General features: G+C 38.7%; 1 protein-coding gene across 10 annotated transcripts in view; it reads right to left on the bottom strand.

Moving 5' to 3' along the window:
• anks1b (ankyrin repeat and sterile alpha motif domain containing 1B) overlaps window positions 1-25,463 on the bottom strand; it is a 609,252-nt gene that overhangs the window by 563,531 nt on the left and 20,258 nt on the right. The gene's annotated exons all lie outside the window — the stretch shown is intronic.

Raw genomic sequence — 25,463 nt, 5'->3', positions numbered from 1 at the left:
TCAAGGTTATCCATTTAAAATAAAACCAAAACACTACAGATGCTGGAAATCTGAAATCCAATCTTATTAGTACTCAGCAGGTCAGGCTGCCTGTGTGGAGAGCGAAACAGAGCAAACTTTCCAGATCAAAAGACTCCATAGAATGATGGAAGGCCTTTCAACAAAAACTTTCCCCCTCCCACTGATGCAGGCTGACTTGCTGATTTATAACCATTTTGCATTCAGAAACACTTCTATTCACGTGAAAGTAGTGAAATAAAACCAGATATATAAATAAAGGAACATATATTAAACAAATCCACCAATTTCAGCATTTTTTGGAAAAATGGGACAGAAGTATACAAGGCAAGCAAAAAACCATTCATCAGAATATTCCTGAACTAGACACATAACCTGATATTGCTGCTGGCAGTCTCCACTCTCACACACTTTATAAATTAGATGTGAAGGGCTGATTTTGCTAACCTGTGCTCAGAGGTCAGGCAGCAATACTCAACAAGGCCTCAACAGCATCTAGGCTGCAGATGGTGTAGCCCGAGGGTCCACTCCTGGAACGTCCTGATAGCCATTGGCAGACGGCAAAGTTGGAGATACAGCTTTGCCTCGTCTATGAAGCCATTTCAAAATTTTTAATTTTTGTTTATGTTACATCAACTACACTTGCAAAACATTAATGTTAAACTACCTGAAAAATAATTCTTAAAAAAAAATTACTCCCCTTCCACATTCTTCAGGCTGAGAATCACCATTCAAATAAAGAGGGCCTCCCAGCCTTCACAGGGCCTGACTGATAAAGGATTGTGGAAGCAAATTCCCAGCAAGACTAGGCCTCATTGCCTGGCTTCACAGGCAGACCAGTGACGCAGCACAGTACTGATGTAGTAGCACCTGACACTAATTATGTTCTGGACTCTCAGTAAGTTGAAGTTAGTAAAGGACCTGCTGACGGTGCTCTTCTGAACTGCAAGCCACAGCCAGCACACATACAATGAAAAATATACACTCACTGTAAAGTATTTTGTGTTAACATTCGTGGTTTTAAAATGAGTATACTCTTACTTTCCAATAACAAAACACACGAGATATGCTAGTTATAAAATAAAACTACTTCCATGAATAACAGAACACGTGAATTAAGTGATCAGAAATAACCACTTGGATTGTACAGACTCATCAGTAACAAAAATAGAAGAGCCCAAATATCAGCAGTCACTCCACTAATGAACTCATTTGTCTAAATACCATTGCTCACTTCAGTGTCATGACAGCAAATGCTGACACTTTCACCATCATGACAACCATAGCATCTAGGCTGCTAGTCCCGATCATACCAGATCTAGCCTACAGTCCACGATACTCAAAAGTAACCTTTCCTGATATGGATGAGTGAATGATCAGACCTTCCATACCTGAGATGCATCCCACCAGCTGTGATGGACTCAACTGTGAGCAGCCAATAGGCAACCTGTCCGGAGGCCCACTCCCAGAATGTTCTGTTGGCCTTTGACCATCAAAGACTTTTGAACTATTTTTAAAGTGTCTCCAAGACAATTATGAAATGCAGAAGTAAATTTAAATAAACCTAAATATTAAAAATAAAAACATTAAGACTATTCATGCACTTTTTTCTGCAGTACCTGTGATCCCATTGAAATGAATGGTGTCGCAGTACATCAGCTAGCCTTGAGGAAAGCTAAGGGGTCAGATGTGAAATCCATCCAGGCATTCTCCTCAGTGCTCTGCTGCCATACTCAATAATGAGTCCAGAGGTGCAAGCAACTGACCTTCTTTTCATTTCAGACTTTCAGATTCAGCCAAGAAGGGCACAAAAAAGTCCAAAACAAACTGAGCAGTGAATGGCTGGCAGCTCAATTCAGTTCAATGGTTATGGGCCTTTTCTAATCCTTACATCAAAGAGTAGGAAGAAAATACCCCACGTCATGATTACAGGGTTCTTTATAATCAGCCAATTCTGAGGTGCACAGGAGTCAATGGGATTTATGGGAGGGTGGTGCAAAAACTTTCCTGCTGACAAGATCAGTGATGCATGATGAATATTTCTCAGTTGAATAAATAAGTGCCAAAAAGGGAGAATAAAATCCTGAAATGGGAAACAAATAGAAATGTGAATAGGAAACCACATAATAAAGCCCCAATTTAAGCAGAGAATTAGGTGCACAGGAGCTCGGGCAAGCGACACTTGGATAAACTGAGGTTATTAATATTAGAGAGGGATCCATAATCATGGATTGAGGAGTGACACTGGAAGCCTGAAGCCATCAACTTTCTTTGTGGAGCTTGAACACTTCCCTCTCCTTCACTGCCTTTTCTATAACTGCAACCCCAACTCCTGTTCACTACTTTACACCTAATTCTAATCCATCACTCAGGCCCATGGTTAAAATAGTGATTTGATCCTGATAATGACTTTAAAGTTTGACAATTTACTTATAGGACATCCAGGGCTAAATATTGTGAATGGTAGGATCATTAGGAAAGTCCTACACTGTCCACTGACCCGTAAATAGGCAGGATTACAACCATTGCCTTGACATGTATCCAGTCTTAATATCACTTGGACTGAAGCAAAATGGCTGAAGACTGCTTGTGATGGGAAACTTCAGAAGCCAGGATATGTCCACCACTCAGCACTTCTAACCAAAGATTGTTGGAAATACTATAGACCATCTTTTGTATCTTCCTTTATGCTGAGCTCTGCCATCAGGGAAAAAAACAGATCTTCACAGAACCTCCTCCTTTTGCTGTTAGTTGTTCAATTATTTATCACTAGTTATAGCTGAATCGGGCAGGAATGCAAAGGTTTAATCTGATCAGGTTGTTGTGGAATCATTTATACATATGCTTCAACTGCCTGTGGACCTGCTTTGCATCTCCACCAGATTGGTACACATTTGGTGCTACCCCATGGATGGTCTACAACCCTCATTGAACGGGATTTGGCTCCCTAGATTGACTGGTTCAGTAAATATTAACTAGTTTTGATAGTGGTATAATAACAATTGATCTGTCTGTGCTGTTTGGAGTTGTCATATTTGAACCAAATCCATCCCAACTAGCTTGTTGTTTGTGCCATACAACAGAATCAAAAGTTGTTCTCAGGGCAAAAACAGGACTGAACCTACTTTCGCTGTGCAGGTGCAGGCAGCCATACATGGACAGATCGATGAGAAAACCCTTTTAAGTTCTGTGCTAACAGTCAATGGTTAGTCAGGTATCAGCATCCTTCAGGACGAGGCCAACTTGGGTCAGGAGAGGTAGGAACAAGCCATTAATGTTGTTACCAAGAGTGTTTTCAACCCTTTTCACCATTAACATCTTCCCAAAAGTGCTATTCAATCTGGGAGTTTTGATTCATAATCAGAGGAAGGCTGGAAGGTGATACAGTACGCTTCATGAATACTTTGAGAATGCAGAACTGGCATGCATTGTGGACGGCTTGTTGTACTGTTTGTTACAAAATTGTTTATATATCAAATGTTCACTCTTTTCCTTACCATCAACTACCCATCATTCATGAGCACACTACTCCAACTCCTTTACAAATACCCAAGGTTTCAGGACCTGCCCACAGTTCACACTCATCCTACTCAATAACAGGTAGTAGACTGAGTATGGCAAGAAAAGAGAACTTCACAATCCATGTTGTTGCATTTGGTCATTTGATAATGTTGTGTTTTATGCAAGTAACTTCCAAAGCAAATACTGTTACAATGTTCCCAAAATTATTGAAAGTTGGCAGGGCAGTAATGTGAAATGGCAAGATCCTGATACAAGTGTTCCTGATTTTGCTTCATGTTATTTTATTTCTGACAAACCGTGCTAGTTTCACTTTTGCAAAAAATACCAGAACAAGTCATCACAGTTGGACCAAGAGGAAGAGTTATATTGTACAAACCGAAGTACAAACAAGAGTACAGAAGTTACAGTCAACAAGAAACTATTTAAAAGCTCAAAAAGATACTCACTGTAAGGTTCAAAAGGCAATTTCCCAACAGTAACTACACACACATTTACTGATTGCATTGTCACATTGCATGGTTACTTGGTCCTGGATGGACTTCAATTGTAACTGACAACAAGAGTTGTGAACCATTGGACTCTCAAGTACACAATGCCAAGCTGCTCAAAGCCAAGGGGTACAAAGATGGCCTTCACAACTGGTGAAAAATACTCACACCTGGTGGAAAATATTCACACCTGAAATAAAGCTGCATCAAAAAGTCATTAATTGGACCTCTAATGCATTTACAAACTAAAAGGTAAACATTTCCTGCAGGCTGCTATCTAGAAATCCACCTTTGCAAACCCTGCTAATAAAGAATGAAAACTAACGATGCAAGAGAATTAACACAATAGATGGTATTTTAGTCAAGCACAATTGTTTATTAATACATGAAAGTCAAACATGCTTTTCTGGCTTCATATCATTGCCCTCAACAAAAGGAGACCAAAATAGAATCCATAAAGCCCACACCTTTACGAAAAGCCAGTAAATATCAATGATATGAACTATACAATATGTAAATTAAATGTGAAAGTGAATATATTCTGCAGAGGAAGACAAACCCTAGGCTTGCAAAAAGATCCTCAATTGTTCACAGAAAATCACAGCAGTTAAATTTTCCAATAAAGAGAACATCACAATCCATGTCATTGCATTTGGTCATTTGATAACTTTGTGTTTTATGCAAGTAACTTTGTAAAGCAAATACTTTTACAATATTCCCAAAATTATTGAAAGTTGGCAGGGCAGTAATGTGAAGTGCTAGAAATATGGCATCCATGATTTCTGCAATTTTCAATTGAAGTCAATGGTTCAATGTCTTCTTTAAATAAAAGAAATTACAGTTCAAGCATTAAGCCCCCTTCCTTGAGCTAACACGATTTAACAGGAGAATGCAATGATGCAATAAGTAGACACCAGAGAAGGGAGCTAAGCCTTGCCCCACAAAACAGTATCAGCAGACCATAAAGCTGCTAAGTTATGAGAGAGGCAGAAGGAGGGGGCAAGAAGAGAAAATAGAAATCTGTAGCAGAATCTTTAAAATCATCACCTCTGGATCAGAAAAGATATTCACATCTCCAAATAGAGACAAGATTACAATTCTGTGCTGCTGCGTTCCCAACAACCCTACTGCACACCCTGCATCTGGAGAAGGCAACTATTCACCTGCTTCATCACATTACTCAGAATTCTAATGTACAATTGCTGAAGCTGGTTGACTCTCCAAGTAATCCACTCAACACTCAGGGTACAAATGATATCTCCCTGCAACCACCCCTACCCACGCCCTGGGATGTAGCCATTCAGAGTTCCTTCGAGTCCTCTGAAGGCTCGTCTGCATGAGTTGAGATCAGCATCCAGTTCCATTATGGCTAATAAGCCATTTCACTCAGGCTGTGATCCCTTGTAGGATCCTTCGAGTGATGGGTCCTCTCAAAGCTTGACAACCAGTCCTTTGTACATTCTGCAAATGAAACAAAATGTACATTGTTTTAGAACAAAACAATTTTAAGTTTACTACTTCAAAATAAAAACATTCCTTCATTTGAGAGTCAGCTACTTATTTCATAATACTCTAACTTAGAGGTCACAAGAATATGGGTTCAAAGCCTACTCCAAAACCTGAACACAAATCTATGCCGACATTCCAAATGAATAATTAGGGACTCCTCATTTGTTAAAAATTGACTCATAATATGCAACAGAATTTAGGCGGAGTATAGCTGTTCACAAACAAAATTGTGGTTTCTCTCTTCACTGTAGGGAAAAAACTTGGGCTGAAATATGCTGTGAAAAAAATATACATGCTTTTCTTAGTGCCTAAATAATCCACCAATATCTGTAAAAGGCAGAAACACCACTTTATTGTTAGTTTTGCTAAAATTGTATATTATGGTCAACCTTCCCACAGGTTTCAAGAATAGGCTACATTTGCAACATAAACGTTACTTAATCCAAATTATAGACTACGCAGAAAGTTAGGGTTGGTACATTACAATGCAAGGTATGTTTAATGACAAGGTGATGGTCCTGTGATGCCCTTCAAGCTCTCTGGTCCAGAAAGGAAACAACCAAAATCATAGGGAATCTCATTTCTGCATAGGGTAAATTGACCTTGCGACTTCCCTAAAAAGGAATCTCGATTCTTCCTCTCGGTCCAATTTCTCTTTTAGTTTCAAATAAATTCTGATCCTTTCTTTATCCTTAAATCTCTATTTTATGATACACTACTGGCCCCATCATTTAGCAAGGTCCAAGGTGTCCTGCTACAAGCTCACACTCGCAACAATTTGCAACACAAATTAGAAGTTGAAGAATGAAGAAACTAACAGATTATTGGATATTCCACTGCAGCATGCTCTACAGGAAGTGTTATACCTTTCTCCCCTTCACTGAAGGCATTATAATACACATTCCAGAACAAATATGATGTTTTGATTACCCACCTCCTATTTTGACAAAAGATATCCCACTGGGAAAAAATGCTAAGTTGCACAATCAAACTAAGAATTAATGAATATATTGTTACTATTTTGTCATACATCAAAACAAGATCCTATTCTAGCAGTTCTATTAGTTATTGTTATCTGTTATTTGCCTGCCTCTTGAAAACTAAATAACATAAAAACTTAAGATAATTTTCAGCTGTACCATGAATATTAAACAACGTATGGAATTAATTGATGTCAGTTCGCTGTTCCACCTGACTCCCTGTACAAAATTAATCTGAAAACTGCTAGTTGAAAAAATACAGAACAAGCTGAGGAGAGTGACTACTACGAAGTGAAATTTCTTGGGTTTTGTTTCCCTTTTTAGGTTTTGAATATTACAGGCTGACAAATTGCCAGAAACAAATGGCTTTTTCCATCACGCGAAAACCTGTTGCACATGCACTGATGAAGACCCTCTCCAGCACAATCCTGTTGTTCCTATCGTGTGGTAGTACTCCAGCTAAGGCTAAAGCAATGTTCATGAAGTTATACCAGACCCTTCCTGCTCTTATATTCTATGCCCTGGCTAATGAAGGCAAGTATCTCATTAGTCTTCTTCACCAACTTAAGGGATCCTCAGACTTGTACATCGATGCCCTACAGTTCCTCAAGACTCCCTAGGGCCCTACTAATCATTGTGTATATCCTACCCTTATCAGTCCTCCCAAAGTGCATCACTGCGCACTTATCAGGATTAAATTCCATCTGCCATTGCACTAGTATTAGAAATGTCAGCCAACATATTCATCCCTTGGACTTAAGGGGAATGCTCAGCTTTGAAAGCAGTCTTCTAAATTAAGAATGAAACATGCAGCCAATGTGCTTGCCAAGATCTGGCCAAGCAAACCTCTCTGGATCAGTCTCAAGATCAGACTAATTTTATATACACATGAAGCCTTGGACCTACAAGTGAAAAGTCCTTCAGCAGAGGTTGAAATCACACACAGCGCAGCTCTGAAAGACTGCAGCTGTGACTCAATGTACAAATGAATTGTTGTGCAGAAGAGAACCAGCTACAGCAAAGAACAAATTCACAAGATCACAAGACAAGGGAGCAGATGTAGGCCAATCGGCCCATCGAGTCTGCTCCAAGGGAAAAAAGAAATGAGAAATTTGGGGGGGGGATCCATTCCTGATGATATTCATTTTAGAAAAAAAAATCAAAAGGCAATATTACTCACCAGAGCTTCATATATTACTGTTTTCTGGGAATCTATTCACCTTGTATATTAGATGAAGGCTTTGCTATTTCTCAATTAAGAGTATTATGTTTTAGTGAGGTCCCCTCTGAAAGTTGTGTGCACTGCACCATAAATTCTCAAGATAACAGACACTGGGAAACTTCCATATTTAGAGAAGTTGAAACCAAAACAGTAAGTAACAGAATGCTAATTCTATATACATTCAGACACCAGTGAAGGTGATCTCTGTAAATAATCAGCTGATGAGAGAGGCACAACAGTACTGAAGACGGTCAGGCTGGAAACCATACACTGCGAAGTTCATGGAACTTAACCCTTCCACTTCACAATTATGTTAAACTGATTACTTTGAGTAACCAGGGAGGCTGGGATTATTTATATTGCCAGGGTGAAGGTTAAAGAGACATTTAACAGAGTGATAACCATGTGTGGTGGCTGAAGGGTCAATAATCACAGGGCATCAATTTAAGGTAACTTTACAAGGCAGGCAAAAAGTACCACCTTTCGAAAGATACAAGTTTCAGAGATTAAGTCTTCAGGAAAAAAAACCTTTCATCCTTCCAAGCACCTAAAAAAGCATGGAGTCCACTGCCAATTCTTGTGGTTCTGATATTACGCCACAACTTTCAGCATATTGTGTGGAGTTTCCATCAGAAATAACAGCAAAAGCTTCTGGGATGCACATTCTGGGGCCACGCAGGCTCTTAGCTCAACCCTCTCCTCTGCCTAAAGAGGCTAGGAAACAAAATGATTAAGGGCTGTAATTGTATTACAATTCTCTTGTTATTCAGTGGAAATACCACAATGCACAACAGGGTCAGTTGTGCAATGGGAAAGGAATATGTTGATAGCTTATTAGGACCATCAGCATCTGTCACCAATACCTGTCTTAATATGAAAAGCAGCAAGGCCAGATTACCCGTGTGGTTGTTTATCTCAGCAACATAATCCTTTTGGGCTTGGATTTCTAAACATCAAAGATCACAAAAATTCTTGATCAAGTCACTGAAATTCACAACTAGATAATGACCATGGTAGAGCATTCAGGCAAAACATAAAAATTGTAAACAGTTTTGAAAATTGTATGAAGACTATTCTTTTAACAGCTGGTGACCCTATGATATCCATGAATATCAATGTTCTTCGGCAGAGGCATTAAGAATGGAAAGACTGGGATTCAACTGTTAAAACAGGGGAACAAGAATTGTTAGGTTGCACGTTCAAGAGCTTCTGCCCAAGAGGCCATCAGAACCTTCCAGTCATTATTGTGCTTTCATCTGTTGGAAAAATGTGTTGCAATAAATGAAGCTGTCCTGCGTGTTGCAAATTATTTTCATGTGGGACAATGCAGGAAGCCACCAAGCACAATCCTTCCTCACAACTTCCAAAAGACCTTCTCAATGAGAGATTTATTTCACCTGCAAATTGATTGTGGTATAACCAATCTGCTTAAGTGGTTTCTTAACTGTCACAAACTACTTGTGCAAGAAACAAGACCAATCAACCATCCTCTCACTTGCTGTGCAAAGGGAAAAGGCAGCAAGGATGATGCCTTGGTGCAATATAACATAGGCTTCCATAGAAGTAGAGACAGATATGCCCGATTACTTGTTAGCAACTACAATATGGGTGATGTTGGTGCATTCAACAAGATAATGGAATGAAAAGCCTGCATTTCATTATATATAAAAAAAAACACAGAATCTTATCTTTTTACTTCCTGATATATATGGCTCAAGTGACAAATCTGTTCTTCAGGCATAAATTAACTATGAAAATATAAACTGCAGGCTACCCAATACTACCTGTATGTCCTGTGATGCTTGGAAAATATATATGGTAAATACAGTGATGCTTCAATCTCATTTTTACTTAATTATATGTTGATGAAATCTGATTACGAAAGACAAAATGGAATAGCATCAACTAGCATGCCAATGTACTTAGCATTTTCTCAAAATAATCAGTTTAGAAATCAGACCAACATTTGTAGAGGTAGATAATCATGTGTGTATAATACACACATATATAGTATACAATAAAAAAAATCACATTTCAGAAACATGGCAGCAATTCATTTTCTGGAGGTATCAATAAAGTGGAGCAATATTCTATGAATTTTGAATAACTGAATACTCAAAATGCTTGAATTCATTCAGTGCAAAGTTGACATACTAATCAAATCTTTAAAGCAGACAAGTAGGAAAAGGGAAGATTAACTTGCTTTTCTATCTTTCACTTATCTTCCTCTGAATACTACATTTCCATTTTTGTTTCAATCAAATTTTCAACACTTGCTTTATTTTTTTTATTTAAAATCGATTCTCAAGTTTTATACAATATTCATATTTTTGTTCCAAAGTGTATAGATTTACTGGGATGCCTCTATACTTTGAATACTTGCAATTCACTGCCCATGAAGGTGGTGGATGTGAAGACAATGAATGAATTTCAGAAGGAAACTGGAAAGTTGCTGGAGAAACAAACTTGCAGGGCTATGGTAAGAGAATGAGAGGAAAGGGACTGAGTGGACTGCTCTCAAGGAAGCAAGCATGGACTCAATGGGCAAATGGCCTCCTCCTGTGCCATGATGACAATCAATTAACTGACTTTTACTTCGACTTGAATATACCTATTATCTCAATCAGTATCCCCCCCCCCCCCCCCACCCCAACAATACAATAACCTTATGTCTGTGAAACCTTTTGGCTAACTTTTGCAGGCCCACCCAAGTGACATATATCATTGTTAAATCCCAGGCTTCTTGCCATGTTACATCACAACTAGCTGTTACATGACCATTGAAATTACAGCAGAAAAAGGGGTAACTTTGCCCAACTTGTGTCCTTATCATTTTTACCATTATTTTTCCAGATGCCTCCATCTTTCCCCTACTCCCCCATTTTTATCCACTTGTCAAAACTAATTCTGAATAAATCACAGAAGTTACTTCCACACCCTGACAAAAGACTTCCAGTTTCCAAATCTCACACATTTAACTTGTTAATTCTCGAACTATTAGAAACAAATCTCCTTTCATCTATTTTAAAACGAGATTTTAAAAAAATCTTTGGCTTTATTTTCTCAAATGCTTTATCACAATGAAGTTTGTATTGTACCATGATTTTTGTTAATAGCATGAGCAAAATATTGACCTTTAGCATGGATCTCAAAGTGTTTGTGATAAAGGGCAATATTTTGCTCCTAAATATAGCTTTAATAGGCTTATATCAGTAGAAAATGCTATTTTATTTCTTTGAAAAAATATAATTCAGCGACTTGCACTGTTTAACAAACTTATGCCAAATCTCTTTGCAATAAAAAGTCAATAATCAGTTACTACTGCATTTTATTTTGTTCAAGGACTGATTATCCAGCAGAGCATCAATTTAGTCTGCTACATGCAGACTGTTCACAACCGATTAAACAGTCTGTACATTTAGCATTGTGAGACAGCTTTTGCTTGCATGATTATATTTGATTCAACTACATATGCTGTCCCATCAAACCTGCCGAGGCAAGACTAGGCCTCCAAAGCAAACACCAATATGGCTTCACCAAGACACACTGCATTAAGGATTTGCTTCTTAACTGAAAGAATATTTTTAGCACAAACATCTTTATTTTTAAATTACCCTTTAACATTTGAAAAAAAAAGTTACATTAAGAGCTGTACGCAACTTCAGATCTAATGGGTCTCATTGTTGTTGTGGATCTGTGTCCACTAATCTGTCCAACCAAAATGCAACCTAAAAGAGCCACAATCAAGCTTAAATTTTACAAAACTCTGGAGTCAGTCAACCACCATCATTAATAATTTAAAAAGGCAATCTTTAACATAATTAATTAAACCACAGGGAACATTTGATAATGACATCATAGTTTAATATCATGGATTTTAGCATCTGGGACTCAGAATACAAGTACAAGATTCAGGGCAAAATGATTATTCTGTGATCAGCGCAAGGTCTCAAGACTTTTAACAGTGCAATGGTAACATTATTACACCCTCTGTCTATACATTTAATTTACAGCAGGGGATTACTAGAAATGGAGTCAGAGAGCTTAAGTCAAGGCTCTGGGAAAAAAACTCAACTTGTTTTTTTAAAAATATAATCAGGAGAACAGAAGCCACCAGCTGCAATATTAGCAAGCACTTCACCAGGCACTGAACTCAGGGTTTTATACGATTGATTATGTCACAGGAAATGACCTTTCAAGCATAAAAATGGGCCTTAGCCTTTCAAACAAACAGCATGACGAGAGCATTTAACAGAAATACTATAAACAAGGCTCGATCCAGAGTCAAAGAGTTATACAGCACAGAAACAGGTCCTTCGGCCCAACCCATCCATGCAGACTAAGAGGTCGTCTTTCCTTGGAATTGTCCAATTACGTTCAAGCCACAAAAATCAGGGACTCTTTAAAGGAGCTAATTACTATTCTAAAAGCCTCCTCACACTGATCAGCAAAGTAGTGGGAAAAAGTCAGTTTGCAAGTAATGAGTGACCCACAACATGTGCTAGGATGGCACGGATCCTCACTTAGTACAGAAAGTGTCAGTATTTTAAATGATTTTAAATGTATTTGCCGTGATATTCACAGATTGTCAGAGTGGATAACTGTCAGGATCTGGAAAACCAGTAAAGAAGTTAAAGGTCATTTTGAAGTAAATGAAGGCAGCTTATAGTGGAGAAGGGGCCCAATCATTTTGGTTTTCGTTAAATCAATAACCAAAAAGTCCAAATTTCCACAGTAAATTTCTTTGTTCCCCTCCTGCAAAAGGATAAAAGACTTCTTGGCAATATATTCTCCAATGGGACAGATCTCTCCAGACCTGCCCCATGGCTTGGATTTGCCATCCACAGTCCACACCTACCCACAATCAACTGGGCCAGATGTGGATGGCTCACCCTGCCAACCTTCAGCACTCTGGGTTCAGGTGGCAAGGGTCTCAGCAGCATCTCTGCCTCAGGTGGCATACTGCTGATGTCCTGCCTCCATAACACTGAGACAAAGGGAAAATGGGGGGAGGGGGCAGATCGAGTTTACCTTTTTTCAATGCCTGTAATAGATCTTTGCTGATGTATGCCTAACACTGTGACATTTAAGATTAAATCTGATGTAAATAATTAAAATAAACAATATTTTAAGTAAAATTAAAAACACATTACAACATTGTGAATTTAATTAAAGCCAAATAATTCAGAAAATTATTTTCCTTACCCAACTTCATAACCTGCAAGCCAAGTATCCTAATTAAAATCAACTCACTCTCCGATTTCCAAGCATAATGCATAGTGACAGGTGAAGCACAATCCATCATTCACTGTGTCTCAGATTTGCAGCAGGAACATACAAGTTCAGGACATTTCTGCTGTAATGGCTGAACATAGGCACTTCCCATCAGAAACACTGACCATGGCAGGAAAGATTCTCCCCATTGTGATCTCTACACTCCACTGTACAAATGCTGAAGCAGTACTAATTGCAATTGTTTGTTAATATGTGACAGAAATTGTTAGTCACTAACCTGTCTGGTAATTTGGAGGAAAGAAAATAGATCTGTAAAATTATGGATGACAATGGGCAGCTATGAATGTGCAGGTTTTATTCATTGAGATTATCAATTTAATTGTAGTTTATTCTTGAAACTGAAATGTCAACTTTTGCTTTAAAAAGCAAAAAACACCTTGCCAAACAATAACTGGAAAAAAATCTCAACCGAATCTATAAAGTCAGAGTTCTACAGCACAGAAATGAGCTCTTCAGCCCAAGTCAAAGCTGGCTTTTTTGTCCATCTACACTAATCCCATTTGCCTGCATTAGGTCTTATGCCTCGCCCATCCAAGTGCCTGCCAATATTTCTTAAATGTAATGATTGCACCTATTCCACCACCACCTCTGGCAGTGAGTTCCAGGTATCAACCAGAGTGTGCAAAAAAAAAGCTTTCCCCTCAAATTCCCTACAAAACTGTTCCTCTCACTACCTGTGATCTCTAGTTTTTGATACCCCTACCATGGGAAAAATTATCTTGTCCATTTATCCTACCAATGCCTCTCATAGTCCAATCAATGCCTCTCATAATTTTATATACTTCTATCAACAACCTCCTTCACACTGGGAAAACAAGCCCAAACAATCCAATCTCTCCCCATAACTAATATCCTCCAATCCAGACAACTTTCTGGTGAATCACTTCTGTACTCTCTCTCCAACACAACTACATCCTTCCTGTAGTGTGGCAACCAAGACTGCAGACAATACTCCAACTGCACGCTACCCACTGTTTTTCTTTTAAAAAGTTGCAACAAACTCTTGCATTCAATGCCCTGACCTACAAGAGGCAAGCATGCCATATGCCTTCACCATCCTCTCTACTTGTGTTACCACTTTCTGAGAACTATGAACTTGGACCACAAGATCCCCCTGTTTATCAACATTCCTTAGCTTCCTATCATTTCTTCCACATGTTCTACCCCTATCTGACTTCACAAAAAGCATCACCTTGCACTTGCCAGAATTAAATTTCATCTGCCAACACTTCACCCATCCTTCCACCTGCAGTAGCCTTCAACAACTTTCCTCACGATTCACAATTCCACTAATTTCATGTCCAAGTCATTAATATTAAGTTTTGTTCATATTCCAAGGAGACCAATCAACATTGGCAACCAAATTTCACATAGAGAATTGCCATTTTCAGACAAAATCAAAAAATAAAAAGGGAAAGATAAATTAACATCTTACAGAACGCACACATAATATCGTGTTCATTTCACAATATTCCAATTACCCATCACATCTATATACAACTTAAGACAATATGACAGTCGCAAACCCTCTTGTTGCATTACATTTAACTTTCGTTCCTCTCAATGGCCAAATCCTACCCCAATGTTCATCCTTTTGGCTGTTACTTTCAGAAATGTTGGCAGCTTATACTTAGCAGGAACATGAAACAGAAGTATTTAGTTTCAAAAATTCTAATTTATTCTAATTACTTAAAATTAATTTAAGTGACAAGTTACCTTGTGTCAGTTTGCCATGCTATACTTACACCCTCATCTGTGGAAACACTGCAGTGCAACCTGACAGGAGGGTGTAATTATAGAATAACAAATTTGCATGGCCAATCTTCATTAAAAATACATACGCAGTAATTTTTGATGGCAAAACTGACAGCAAGATGCAAGTTTTCTGGAAACAGCAAGTGCATAGCAACAGAAGCTTGGAACTTTCCGCAGCAATACAACCTGAAAATGGCACCCATCGTTACGCCCATTTTGTTAATATATTATCATCAAATTTGTCTGTCTCGTTAGCATATGTTCAAGTGAAACACCAGTGAGGAATCAGGAGAAACTATTGGTACCCAGAGAAAAGTACCAAACAAATAATGTCAATGAAATATACCACATTCATTACCGGTGAATAAAGTGCTTTGAATATGTCCAGTAACCAAGCAAAGTCACAAAGTCATGTTGCGTCGGTATAAAACATTTGGTTAGGTTTCATCAGGGGTATTGTCCATTTCTGGTCACCACATTACAGGAAGGATGTGGAGGTTTTGGAGAAGATGTAGAAGAGGTTCACCAGGGTGTTGCCTAGATTAGATGGTACTAGCTATAAGGAAAAGTCAAACAGACTTGGGTTGTTTCCTCTGGAGTGTTGGAGGCCGAGGGGCAACTTGATAGAAGTAGAAAATTATGAGAGGTGTACATAGAGTCCTTCTGGAAATAAAAGGGAATCAAGAAAAATGGGGATTACGGTGTCAAAATAACACAAAAACAGGTAATTTGATCCAAACAGTCCACACCAACATTTGCGCTTCATTGGAGCCCCTCCTCCTATTACTCCTCCTCTAAATCCATCAGCAAAACCATTTCTTATGCTTGCTTGTTCTTCCTCCCCTTAAACACAACTACACCATTCACTTCAACTACCCCCTGGCAGCCAGTCCCACCTCAGAACAAGGAACAGTCCAACACAACAACACACCTTTTAGCCCATGATTTCTGTACCAACCGTGATGCCTATCCAAACTAATCCCCTCTGCCTGCACGTGGTCTCTATCCCTCCATTCCCTGACTACTCATCTGCTTGTCTAAATGCTGCTATTGTATCTGCTTCCACCAGTTCACCTGGCAGTATATTCCAGGCACCTCTACTCTGTGTAAAAACAAAACTTGCCTCCTAAGTCTCCTTTAAACTTTCCTCCTCTGACCTTAAAGCTATGCCTTCTAGTATTTAACATTTCCACCCTGGGAAACAGACTCTATCTACACCTCTCATAATTTTCTACTTCTATCAAGTTGCCCCTCAGCCTCCAACGCTCCAGAGGAAACAACCCAAGTCTGTTTGATTTTTCCTTATAGCTAGTACCATCTAATCTAGGCAACGCCCTGGTGAACCTCTTCTACACCTTCTCCAAAACCTCCACATCCTTCCTGTAATGTGGTGAACAGAAATGGACAATGCCCCGATGAAACTTAACCAAATGCTTTATACAGACGCAACATGACTTTGCGACCTTTACTCGCAACACCTCATCCAATGAAGGCAAGTATACCGTACACCTTCTATGGATTTGCACCTCAAGGATCCTCTGTACTTCAATGCTCCCAAGGGTCCTGCCATTTACTGTACACATTTACATTTGACCTCCCAAAGTGCAGCACCTCACATTTGTCTGGATTAAACTCCATCTGCCATTTCTCCTCCCTGATCTGCAACTAATCTAAATCATGCTGGATCCTTTGACAACTTTCTTCACTGTCCACAACCCCACCAATTTTTGTGTCATTTGCAAACTTACTAAACAGCCCATCTACATCTTCATCCAAATCAGTTATATTTAATCACGAACAAAATCAAAGTCCCAGCACTGATCCCTGTGGAATACCACTGGGCACAGACCTCCAGTCAGAGTAATACTCCTCCACCACTACCATCTTCAATGGCGAAGCCAATTTTGAATCCAATCTAATAATTCTCCATGGATCTCATGTGGCTTTATCTTATGGATCAGCCTACTACAAAGAACCTTGTGGAAATCTTTACTGAAGTCCACATGTACAACATCCACTGCCCTACCCTCAATCATCTTTTCACCTCCTCAAAAACTTAGTCGAGTTTGTATTCCCGCACAAAGCCATGCTGACTATCTCTAATTAGTCTGCTTTTCCAGATGTGAATAGATCCCATCCCCAAGAATCTTCTCCAATATTTTCCTACCACTGATGCAAGATTCACCTGCCCATAGTTTTCTGGTTTCTCTCTACTGCCCTTCTTAAACAGAGCAACAACTATTCCCCAGTGCTGAGACCTCATCTATGAATAGAGGATACAAAGATCTGTCATGGACGAAGAACTTGGTCCATGACATGGACCATCCCTTCTTGCTTCTCTCAATAACCTGGGATAGAGCCAATCAGGCCTTGGGGATTTATTCGCCTTAAATGTTCTTCAAGAGCCCTGACACCACCTCCTCCTTCTTGATATCAAGACGTCCCAGAATAGTCAGCATACCTCTCCCTGATCTTGCTGTCCTCCATGTCCTTCTCCTTGCTGAATACCGATGTGAGGTACTCATTTAGTACCTCACCTATTATCAGCACTCTTAGTATAAGTAAGCTTCTTCAGAATTCCCCTCTCATTTTTTTGTATTATCTTAAATTGATGGTCTCCAATTATCTTCTGAAACAAATGGAAGCAATATCCATCTCCACCTCTAAACAAAACCTTCCATAAAAGTTCTTTTTGAAAAAGTACTTCTGCTAGATCACCCTTCAACCTTTCTTTAAAAGAGGCAACGTCTGCTCATCTTTTTTATGTAAATCTCTCATTTCCTTGCAAATCCTCTTCACCCTGTACAGTGCCTCAATATCCTTTTCATAATATGCTGAGAAAAACTGTATAATACTTCACTGATGGTCTAGCAAAAAGTTTCCAATACAAATCCACTCTTTTCAATTCCATCCCTCTACCAAAGACACTCTAGTGTATTTCCTAACCCATGGCATAAAAAAGTGATTCAGCATTTGTATGCAAAGTTCCTTTTGTCCTTCCATTCGATCTAGACTGACACTTCCCAAGTAATGTGATCCTCTTATTCTTTCCACCAAAAGAAACCAACTTGCATTTATCATTGTTGAACTGCATTTGCCAATTACCTGCCCATTCCTCAAATTAATTAATATTCTCTCGTAATTTGCCTTCCTCAACATTCCATCCCAACTTCACAGAAATCTGCTTTTATCGCTAAATTTAGAGACAAGTCGAAGTTCAACTAATTACCTTATGGAATGGTGGAGCAGCTTCAAGTGTTCCTATCGTCTACTTCTGCTTCTCTCTTTTATTTTCCTCTGCATTGGCCAAACAGATTAGATGATCACCTTGCTGAACATCCCATTCAAACCTTTCAGCTTGACCCTGTGCTTACAGCTGCATGATATTTTGTGTCACTATCCCAGCCAACCCTCTATTTTTCACCACCCACACTGTTCTACTGAAGCCTGACAGAATCTTAAGACAAACAACCTCATCATTCAATAGAGTTCCTTGCAGCTTTCCAAATACCAAACCATATTCAACAATTTCAGATCACAACAGCTGCCATTGTCAGGCAGCAAGCGATAATAAATATTATGTTGCATTTGGCATCTCCTCAATTATCTTTACTTCTGCCATTACCAACCTTCTTTCTAAAAAAGACTTACATCCCTTTGTTCTTGCTCCTTCCTAGTCCTCAACCCTAAACCTTTACTGACTTTTCCCCACTTCTGTACTTCCTTAAAACTTGTCACATTTGACATTTTCCAACTTTGTTGAAGTGCCAACATGAAACACTTACTTTCTTCGCTGATGCCACCTGAACTCAATTTCACCATTTTATACTTATGATTTAGATTTCAAGTATCCACAGTAATTTTCCTTTCATGACAAAACTGTTTCAAATCTGCATTCCATTTTTGTTATTTGCAAGACAGACATTAAATTTGTTCCAAAAACTTGCATTTACCACCTCCCCACCCCCTCCCCCTAAAAAAATGCAGGAAAATTCCAGAAAAATTACTGTTTCCTGCCACAGCTAAAAATCATGATGTTGAAAAAAGCCACCGAACAATCATAAATGCGGAAGAATTTAGATCAAAGTTGTTATTAGTGCAGATTTCTGCTCATTTATAATCAGATAGAAGGATCAATAGAAAGATCAAGTAAACCTAGATATGCTGCTCGTGCCCAAAACTTGCACCCTAAATTGTTTCTTTTGATTCAAGTATACAAGGAATTCCAGGTCAAAAATGGTTGTAATATGATTGATACATCTACATTATCATAGCAAGTCAGAATGCATGCTATTTTAAAGCAATGGTGTGTTGGCAAATAGTTACAGGAAGTGCACTTTATACAAGACCATGCATTTTAAAAAGCCATAAACTATGCTTATCTGACTTGAGTTCACAAAGCCTGCTTTGGCTTACAGATTTAGCCCCTAGATTTGCTCTTCAACTACATAGTGCTAAACATTGATTTTTCCTTTTGTTTCTTCCATGAGGCACAAAAAGAAACATACACAAAGATGACCTCAGCTGATGAATCAGTACCATCCCATATACACTGGGGATTTCATCTTGCATCGCCAAGAGGCCATAAAAGATAGTTTGAGCTTGCAGTGGTGGAAGAACCAAGTAAAAACCAACCCAACTTGATCCTTACCAATCTACATTGAAAAATTGTCCATTGTGAAGTTGGCAGAAGAGATCATTTTGTGGTGATAAAGTATCATCATCAGCACACCAATGGCTTTATCCATTTTTGTACCGGTGTGCCTTATCAACTTAAAAACAACACATCAAGGCACCAAGAGCATCTCTAGCAGGAAAACATTCCACCACAAATCTGCAACCTTATGGTTCAGTCTATTCAGCACTTTACCAGTACCATCAAGCTAAATGGACTTCTATTTTATTCCCCCAACAAGGCTTGCAGAAGATCTTGCCACAGGCAGCCCCAAAGTGACCCAAGGTGAGCTACCAAAGTGATGAAATTACAATGCAGTTCTATGTGCATGCTAAACAGTTGTATCAGCATGCTGCAAGCAATTTCAGAACCAGCAAATTTGATTAATACTTAAGTCTTGCACATCCAGTCATGAATGGGACTGGCTCCTTAAAATGCAAACAAGAAGAGCCCAAGGCTGAATCCTTTGCAACTGTTTGTAGGCAGAAAAGCTAAAGTGGCCTCCTCTGGCAGTCTCCACCATCACCATGACGTCAAGAAACAGTTAAGTAAACTGAATATGACAAGGTGGTTGGGCACCAACTGCCAGAAAAGGCACTGCAGAGCACAAATCCAAATTACTGGAAATGCTCAGCAGGTCAAGTATTTCCAACATCTGCATTTTTTTTTGTTTTTGTGCTTCAAACAAAAAGTTGTTCTAGTGTAGTTACAACCCTGGCAACCACCCAAAAATATGTTCTCAACACATTCAATTCAGCCAATCAGCAAAACTACAGTGCTTCAACACTTATTTGATAATAACTTGCTTACTGATGCTCAGTTTTTATTCCACCAGGACTATTGGCTGTAGTTTTGTTCCAAGTGTGGACAAAGGAACTGAATTCTAAGACACAAAATATCCTTGGCATACTAGCAGCATTTACACAGACAAAAGAAACATAGAAAACAGGAGCAGGATTAGGCCAGTTGCCTTCTCAAGTCTGTTCCACCATTTAATATAATCATGGTTGATTGTCCAAATTCAGGACCCTGTTCTAGCTTTCTCCCCATAACCTTTGATTTCTTCAAGAACAATATCCACCTACTTTAACCAAATGTAGTATCAAGGAGTCCTCGTAAAATTGGAATGAATGAATTATAAATGAACTCCAGCCATTTGAAATGTTAGTTATATCTGATGCTAAATGACGATTGTGATGGTCATTGGAGGTCAATCAATTAGGTAGTGGCCTACAGTCATTGATATTCAGCTGTTTAACAACCTTCCCTTCGTCCCATGGTCAGAGGGAGGATGTGCAATGATAACTGCATAAAGCCAGAGTTCCATTTGAATGTCAGATGAAGACAAAAAACAAAGAGTGGACCACATTCAAGCTGGGGTTGTTAAGTGGCAAGTAACAAAACACTAGATGACAAACAGACAATATCCATTTCAAGTAGGAAAGTCTTACACCAGCCCTCATGACCCAATGGCATTCCCACCTTTGGATTTTGCACCATTAACACTCGAGCCAGGGACCATTGAAACCATACTGGACAAGCCAGAGTGACATATTCTTTAGCAGCAGGTCAGACACTGGGTATTCCATGGGAACTGCATCATCTCGATTCAAGGAACTATTTCACCGCCTATTAGACACATCAGCTGTGAGGTGGGATATTCTGCATCTGCCTGGACAAGTGCAGATCCAAAATAATATTTAAAAAAAGTTTAGCATGATGGGCAATGAAACAGCTACTTCATTTCAGTACCTTAAAATTTCACTGTCTCCATCACCATTGAGAGAGTTCATTTCTAGAAGTGCTGAAATTCACCAAGCCTGCTTCAACAAGAACCTCATATCTATCTCACCCCTTTCCGAGCAGGTAAAATGGGAACACCGCCTCATTCCTTTCTAAGTGCTTCTCCATTTGCCTTCAACATATCATTATTCTGTCATTACTGCTGGATCAAAAACTAGAAACTTTTCACTCAATGAACCTGTGGACTTCAAGACTCCCTATCAGCCTCAAGGGGAGTAACTGTTAGCCTTCATAGGAGATCCTCATTCATGAATGAATTATAATAAGCACCACTTGGATACACAAAACCATATTCCAAATGATACTATTAGCTCAGAATCTTATTGAATGACTTAAATCACACATCAAAATAAAAAAAAGTTTTTACTACTCTTAAATTCTGCAAACAGAATTCAGTCCCAAGACAGACAAGCTACCTGTTATGGTCTCTCATATCTTCTAAAGGGTTTTTAAATCTGAATAAATTAACAAGTCACAATGGTGCTGTTATTTGAAAAGATAATTAGATGTATCTCCTTTTTTAATTTTGAATAAAATTACTTAATTTCAACAGAACTAGTTGCTTCGACATATTCATTTCACTACATTGCACACTGCAAGTGTTAATATCAGATTAAGTGTAATATTGCCAACTTTATGGACCAATGGGATATTAAAACTCAGTCTATCTTCAAAAGATATTAAATTATATTTTCTCAGTTAATACTAAATCGGATTTGAAATAGAGATTTCATCTGATTATGAACTTCTGCTGTAAGTAAAATGGTAGGCAGAGTAAAGTCGAGCAATTTTATCTGGTTCAGAAGATACTTTTGCTTATTCTGTTGATTAATGTCACAAAAGTGTCAATTTTCTGGTATCAGCATTGAGCACTCACACAGGAGAGCCTAGATTCAACCAAAAGGCTCCAGGTAGTTTCCCAAAACATCAAAGCACTACCACTACTGCATCAGTATACCAGCCATCATTATGGCTTTTCGTGCAAGCTTTCAGAATCCTGAATAATTTTGTACTCTGGATCCTCATCATAAGAAAATGTAGATATTAACTTCACAAAACTCATTTTCAAAGCAGATATTTTAGATCCAGAGTTGCACAGGTGAAAGGCAATCAGACAAAAACTTTGAACCATCTGATAAGCATAGATATTTTCATATTTTTAATAAAAGCTTTTCTAAATATCACAAAATAACCACTGCTACAAAGATAAAATTGGACAACAGATATTAGTAAGCCAAGTGCCAGATTGCCTTTAAGTAAAATTTCACCTCAGTCAAAACTGTAGATTCCAATCTCTTTGTAGAGGCAATAGACAGAAGGAAATCAAAAATGTCATGTTTTCAACTAATCCAGTGTTTGGACAACTATTTGTGCATTGTCCTGAAAGTTTGGGCACATCCTTCCTCAATCAGATCATCAAAATTTTTTTAAAAATCCTTAAAACATTTATTGTTTGGTGTGTGCAGGATTTCACTGGTCAAAACTGGCTCCAATAGCTCTCAATACAAAAAACAAGGGAAGTGACTCACACAAAAAAATACTTAATGAGTTTGATTTAGTTTATTGGGGCCACTTTGCAACAACAAAACTTATTTCAGTACAATTTACCTTTTGAATTGTAATAAATGGCAATATTAGAAGGATGAAGGTTTGCACTCTCTCCAATGTTCCACTTCAGATTACTATTCAATGCCTTTGTCTCCTTTTTATCATTACTCATTTATCTCCATTGTTCCTCCTCCATGGACTTTGGTTGCTTACTATTTTTAAATCATCAACATCCATTGTTCTCAACATCAATGCTGTCCAAACAAAAGGATGCCCAATCTTAAATTCAAATTTTCTTCAGATTTTGCAAATAGAACCAAGAGTTGCTACTGATGTCTTATTTTGTTCACCCCTGATCTTTCCCAGCCTGCTTCTCTCTTTGGTCTCAAATTAAAAAAAATTCTAGGTTCTTGCACTACATTTTCCAATAATTGAAATCTTCCACTGAACAGTAATCTGTAAATAAATCGTCCATTTTCCAACCTTCGAGGCAACAACACAACAATAACCTGAAAATGAAAATTTAACTTTGGTCTTCTCAAAAGTGCATTATGAAGGAAAAGCAAACAGTCCATTGCCAAAGGGAGTCTCCATTTTAAAAAAAACGGAATTAAAGAATTTCGCACATCATGTGAAGCATCAATGGTTTATATGGAGGACTTGCATCAGCTACTGTGCTTTCTTGTAATACACAACTTGATGCAGACTAAGTGTTCATTCTGTATTTGATGATCAACCAAATTCTGATTAAAAACAGATGGAGTGAAAACTGCTGATATTTTCCTTCTCAAAACCCTGGTCAGTGTATTTTGTTGCTGGAACATTGAGCAAACTATAAATAGAAAGAGTCAAAAACAGAGGGAGTCACCAATAATGACTAAGGAATGTGCTTGTTATAATTTACACATGCCATCACATTTGTTTTCAACACTTTGCTCCTTTCAGTTTGTCCTTTGAGAGAACACTGAATACTTAATAGTTTTCAAAATGTCTTCTAGGGTAAATGAAATTGGTAAGTTGGTTTATTATCGTCACACGTACTAAAGTACAGTGAAAAACTTTGTTTTGCGTGCCATCCATACAGTTCATTTCATGACAACAGTGTATTGAGGTAGTATAAGGGAAACCAATAACAAAATGCAGAATAAAGTGTTGTTACGGAGAAAGTGAAATGCAGGCAGAAAGTAAGGTAGATTGTGAGGTCAAGAGTCTATCCTATTGTACTATGGGACCATTCATTAGTCCTATAACTGCGGGATAGTAGCTGTCCTCGAGCCTGATGGTACATGCTTTTGCATCTTCTGCCCAATGGGAGAGGGGAGAAGAGTGGGTGGGTGGGGACTTGGATTATGCTGGCTGCTATACCAAGGCAGTAAGAAATGCAGACAGAGTCCATGGAGAGAAGGCTGGTTTCCGTGATGTGTTGAACTCTGTCCACCCAGGACATGCTATTGGTGATGTTCACTCCTTGGAACTTGAAGGTCTCAACCCTCTCGACCTCAGCGCCATTGATGTAAACAGGAGTGTGTGCACCACCCCCGCTTCCTGAAGGGAATGACCAGCTCTTTTATTTTGCTGACACTGAGGGAAAGGTTGTTGTCATGACACCACGCCACTAGGCTCTCTATCTCCTTCCTGTACTCCAATTCATTGTTATTTGAGATTTGGCCCACTATGGTAGTGTCATCTGCAAACTAGGGATTTATTGGTACCAGAGATACTGGTATTTAGTCATGGGAGAGATGAATCATCACAAAATGTGGTTTTCTTCCCATCTCCATCAATAAAACTTACAAATTTTTCAACCAGCAGGCACAATGATATTTGCTTACTTGATGAATGGTGTTAGCAGGATTGGCACACAAATATTGTTTGGGCATCAATGTGCAATCATGGTGGTATCTGGTCATAAATGAACAAGGACATTTACACCCAACAGCAACAGACTTTTGACAACATTAAATCACTTTGCAGAACACCTCCGTTCACATGGGTGAACCCGAGCTTCCAGATGCCTGTAACATTAACTCTCCATCCAACTCCCATTCTGACCTCCTTCACTTTTCCAGTGAAGCCCAACACGAGCTCAAAGAACAGCAACTCATACTCCAACCTGGCACATTGTTGAGCCGTGGAGAGTGCAATGAATTCAATGATTTCTGATGATCAGTTATTCCAGCCTAGTATCTCACAATTCCAGCATTCAATTTATTTTCCCTCTCCCTTCTGGTATTTCAGTTGTCTCCTCCAAATCTGGGTTTACCATCTTCTTTCAGGAAGAACTCCACCACTACTTGTGCTATTCAGTCTTTCCTTATCATCTCAGTACAGATCACTTTTTTCATCCCCATTCTCTCTGACCCTTAAGATCTTTTTCTTCGAACTTTCCCCTACTCCCAATGAAAGTTCATTGAACTACAACTTTAGCTCTGTTTCTCCCTCTATGAATGCCACCAAAGCAACTGAACATTAAGTATTTTCTATTTTTATATGAATAGACTTAGAACAATACAGCACAATGCAGGCCCTTCAGCCCACTATGTTGTGCCAACCTTCAAACCACTCCTAAGACTACCTAACCCCTTCCTCCTATATATCCCTCTATCTTAAATTCCTCCATATGCTTATCTAACAAATTGCCCAACATA

Source organism: Pristis pectinata, chromosome 19 (assembly GCF_009764475.1).
Source record: "Pristis pectinata isolate sPriPec2 chromosome 19, sPriPec2.1.pri, whole genome shotgun sequence".
NCBI lineage: Eukaryota > Metazoa > Chordata > Chondrichthyes > Rhinopristiformes > Pristidae > Pristis > Pristis pectinata.
This window is presented reverse-complemented; position numbering and strand designations above follow the sequence as displayed.